The sequence below is a fragment of the Pan paniscus genome, chromosome 11, assembly GCF_029289425.2.
Source record: "Pan paniscus chromosome 11, NHGRI_mPanPan1-v2.0_pri, whole genome shotgun sequence".
NCBI classification, from domain to species: domain Eukaryota; kingdom Metazoa; phylum Chordata; class Mammalia; order Primates; family Hominidae; genus Pan; species Pan paniscus.
The window spans coordinates 124,526,689-124,531,632 of NC_073260.2; positions in this window are offsets into that span (position 1 = coordinate 124,526,689).

A 4,944-nucleotide genomic window follows, 5' to 3' on the forward strand; every position below is an offset into this window, starting at 1 on the left:
TTGGGCTGTGTGCATCTCATTGCTTGGATCTCATGTAAGGCAACAGAGAAACAAAAAAGCCATGTCACCATGGAAATAATCATTAACACAATGGGCAAACACTGATACCACATCTGACTGACTTTGCGGCCTTGGCCCCCTCCCGGGGTTTCAGCAAAAGTCGTGCCCTTTGGATTGCACATTTCCAGCTAGATGTGCAGCCCGTGTGTTGCACCTCTCTTTCCATTCCTTCTCCACAGTTAGAGGTAGACACTCAAGGCTCCAAAAAGTATAAGACTTTCATCTCAGCCTTCAGAGGGCTTTCAGTCTCCATGGGGAACTGAGTTTTTTGTTTGTTTGTTTGTTTCATTTTGTTTTGTTTTAAGTAGAGAGCAGGGCTGGGCTAAGATTTAAATAACTGAAACAAGTCATAAGGTGCTGATTTCCTGGAAGACAACCTAGGCAATACCATCCTGGACACTGGAAAGGGCAAATATTTCATGAAGAACACACCAAAAGCAATAGCAACAAAAGCAAAAATTGACATACGGGATCCGATTAAAGTTAAGAGCTTCTGCACAGCAAAAGAAACTATCAGCAGAGAAAACAGATCATCTATGGAATGGGAGAAAATATTTGCAAAGTATGTATCTGACAAAGGTCTAATATCCAGCATCCTTAGGGAACTAAATTTACAAGAAAAAAAACAAACAACCCCATTAAAAAGTGAGCAAAGGACATGAACATACGCTTTTCAAAAGAAGACATACATGTGGCTAACAAGCACATTTTAAAAAGCTCAATATCACTGATCATTAGAGAAATGCAAATTGAAACCATCATGAGATACCATCTCACACCAGTCGGAATAGCTATTACTAAAAAGTCAAATAATAACAGATGCTGGCAAGGTTGCAGAGAAAAGGGAACACTTATACGCTGATGATAGGAGCGTAAATTAGTTCAACCATTGTGGAAAGCAGTATCGTGATTCCTCAAAGAGCTAAAAGAATTACCATTCCACTCAGCAATCCCATTACCGGGTACATACACAGAGGAATAGAAATTGTTCTACGGTAAAGATGCATGCACGTGTTTTTTCATTGCAATCCGCAGCTCACTTCACCCTCCACCTCATGGGCTCAAGCAACCCTCCCACCTCAGCCTCCTGAGTAGCTGGGACTATAAGCCCACACTACTCTGTTCATAATAGCAAAGGCAAGGAATCAATCTATTGCCCAAAAATGATAGACTGGATACAAAAAAAATAAGTGGTACGTATACACCATGGAATGCTATGCAGCCATAAAAAATAATGAGATCCTGTTTTCTGCAGGAACATAGATGGGACTGGAGGCCATTATCCTCATATCCTGAATTATGAGAACACATGGACACACAGAGGGGAACAACACATACTGGGGCCTACTTGAGGCTGGAGGGTGGGAGGAGGGAGAGGATCAGAAAGAATATCTATTGGGTACTAGGCTAATACCTGGGTGATGAAATAATCTGTACAACAAACCCCCAAGACATGAGTTTACCTATATAGCAAACCTGTACATGTAGCCCTGAGCCTAAAATAATAGATTTTTTAAAAAAGATACTGGGTTTATGAAGTCCCCAGGAGGTCAGGAGGAAGAGAGAACGCTTGAGACAAGAGGTCAGTGAGGAGCTTGCAGGGATGGCAGAGGGGCAGGGAGCAGCAGAGTTTGAGTAGAGGAACCAGAAGCCCAGCCCTGGACCCATCTCTGCCTTCCTGTGTGTGCACCTAACTCAGCTTTCAGGTGAGAGGTGGGGCTCAGGAGGTTATGTACTCACTTGAAGTTGCACGTCTAGGAATCCAGATGATGGTCCCATGTCTGCTGTGCCCCCGCCCTACTCTATTGCTAGGACAGCCAACCTCTACTCAGGGGCTGCAGCCGGTCAGCTGGCATCTACCAGGCTCAGCTGAGAGGGGTTCAGAGCCTAGAGGAGCTGTGGCATGCCAGGTCTAGGCTGCCTGTTGGCTGCTGTCAGGATGAATGCTGTTGTAGATAGATTCTTTTTGGCAACCAGAGACTTTCAGACGTCAATGGCCATGCAGTCTCCATGTTGCCCTTCCCATCCTGACACCACACACTCCTTATGCTGCAGCCACCATGGATGCCTGAGTGAACAGCCCTCAAATTCTATTCTAACTCCTTATTTAAAAGATAAGGAGACCCAAGACTGAGGAATTTGACATAAATAAACAAACCGGCTTGCCTGAGCTGAGTACTGCCTTTGGCCTCACGATAGCTGCCTGCTGGCATCTGATTTTCACAGCTAGTACAACCTTCCAGCACCTTCCAGGATTGGTTTCTGAAAGAGGGGATTGTTTTTGCTCCCAGTCCCCCTAAACATTCTGTAGGTAAATACAGCACTCATGGCCCCATTTTCTCACTGTGTATTTGCCACCTTGGGTCTGTTCAGATGGCAATCTCCCGAAAACCGGGCACCTCCTCCTTGTACCCATGGCACTGTCGTGGTGCTTGGTTGCTGTCAGCACATAGCATTAGCTCTGAGACACCTCCTCCTTGTACCCATGACACCGTCGTGGTGCCTGGCTGCTGCATTAGCTCTGAGACACTGCTGTGTTTCCCTCCCAGTTCCGCATCAGGTGGTACTGTTTTGTTTTGGTGGCTTGGTTCATTTTTTCTTATTGCAGTATTATCACTGCATAGAAAGCAGAAGTGGTCTTCCCATATTGTGTAAAGACCCCATTAAACATATGCCACATGCTTCAGAGCGGCAGGAACAGGAAGAAGGATGGGATTCCCCGTGCCCGAAGGTATACCAAGTCTACATTGTCCTGAGAGTTAGGAACTACATACACCTGTCTGTGCAGCATTTGGGAAGGTCAGAGGAGACGACTGTGTGGTGTGCATTGGAGAAGTGTGGGGCCCCTGTGCTCACCACCACCCTAAGCCCCTGTGAGGCAGGGGGCACCTGGTGCACTGTGACCAGCACTCTCCCAGCTTCCTGCCAGGAGGAGCTCTGACTGGACAGTGGCTGTAACAATGGGCTTAAATTTCCCCAGCTCCTTAGATACTGTAGGGTTTGACTTAAAGAAAATTTTAAAACATGATTTTTCAATAAGTTGGTTGCCAAAAAATCTCTGTGGTCAAGGAGGCACCTCCCTCCTGGTCACTACTTCCCCCTGCTGAGCCTTCTGCCCGGGCAACTGCACCACGATCTCCAGCTGCACCATGTGTTTTGAAAAACGTTTCTCCCCGCCCCTCTGGGGTTTTTCTCCTCCTCCAGTGGCGAAATTCCAGAGGGCATTGAGTGGGTTACTCTTCACAAGCACAGAGCTAAGCCCAGTCCTGGTAGAAAGCACACACAAAGAAGACCCAAGACCATGAATATGCTGACCTAAGTTGGACAGAACTGCTTCATGGCTTCCTGCTGTTACTCCATGGGTTTCTGATCCTGTTCTGTAGGTTTCTGCTGTTACTCTGAGTTCCTGCTATTACTCTGTGGGTTCCTGCTGTTACTCTGTAGGCTCTGCTATTACACTATGGGTTCTGATGTTACTCTGTGAATTCCTGCTGTTACTCTGTGGGCTCTGATGTTACACTGTGGGTCCTGTTTTTACTCTGTGGGTTCTGATATTACTCTATGGACTCTGATGTTACTCTGTGGGTTCCTGCTATTTCTCTGTGTGTCCTGCTGTTACTCTCTGGGCTCTTGTGTTACTCTGTGGGTTCTGACGTTACACTGTGGGTTCTGCTGTTACTCTGTGAATTCCTGCTGTTACTCTGTGGATCTCTCTGTGGTTACTCTCTGAATTCCTGCTCTTATTCTGTGGACTTCTTTTGTTACTTTGTGAGTTTCTGCAGTTAGTTTACCTCTTTACCATCCAGCCAGGAATTCTTTCACTAGGAATTGTGTGGATGCTGGCCAATTGGGCTAAATTTAATATTACTATGTCCCCTATTGTGGTGGTGCGGTCTTGGCTTGGCAATTTCTACTAGTATTCCATATGCAGTTAATCTTGACACATCAGTGAAAGAAAAATAAAATCTCAGGCCTCCAAACTTACTATGCCAAAGGGAAAAGTTAATATTGGCAACACACACACACACACACACACACACACACACAGCCTTCTTTTTGTTCCCAAAAGCTTACTTTATCTTATGTGAAATGTAGATCTACTGAGTATGAGACAGATGTATAACCCTCCCCCATACCTTTCTTTTCACATGTGAAATGTAGATTTGCTGTACTCTAATCAGAGCCTCACAAAAATGTGACCACTTGCCTCATAGCCTACTCTCCCCTCTTTCCCCTCCTACCGGCGCTTTTCCCTTAAATATTTGGAAAAAAGTACAGGCCAAAAATCCTACTGTAACCTGTGTTTCTTTTTCCCCAGGCAAATCCACAATTTTGGCAAAATAAACCTCTATATCAGTTGTGATCTGCCTCAGACACTTTTTGGTTTACACAACAATCCAATCATAGCGATTTATTTGGAAATATACCTTCACAAGTTAAATCAAACCACAGCGCTACTGGGCATTATTTATAATGGCAAACTATTGCAAACAATCTAAAGCCCATCATAGACATCATAGAAACTATTCTAATAAATTGATACATTTATATAATGGAATAATCCGCAACCTTGAAGGGAATGAAGGAAGGAATAAAGAGAGAGGGAAAGGAAGAAAAGAAAGGAGAGAGGGAAGGAGGGACAGACAGGTGTTTAAATTGGGGATGTGCAAGCAATATTGCCTACTTCATTGCCTTCACATTATCTAAAAGCATGTGGTCAAGAAACACTATTACAATAAGCACATCAGAAATAACTTCTAAAATTACTTTTCCAAAATATGAATCCATACTATACACTTCCTGTAATGTGCACCAAATGTAGATGCACACATTTTAACAAGGAAAAGACTAATACTCATATTTGCTTGCTACACACCAGACACT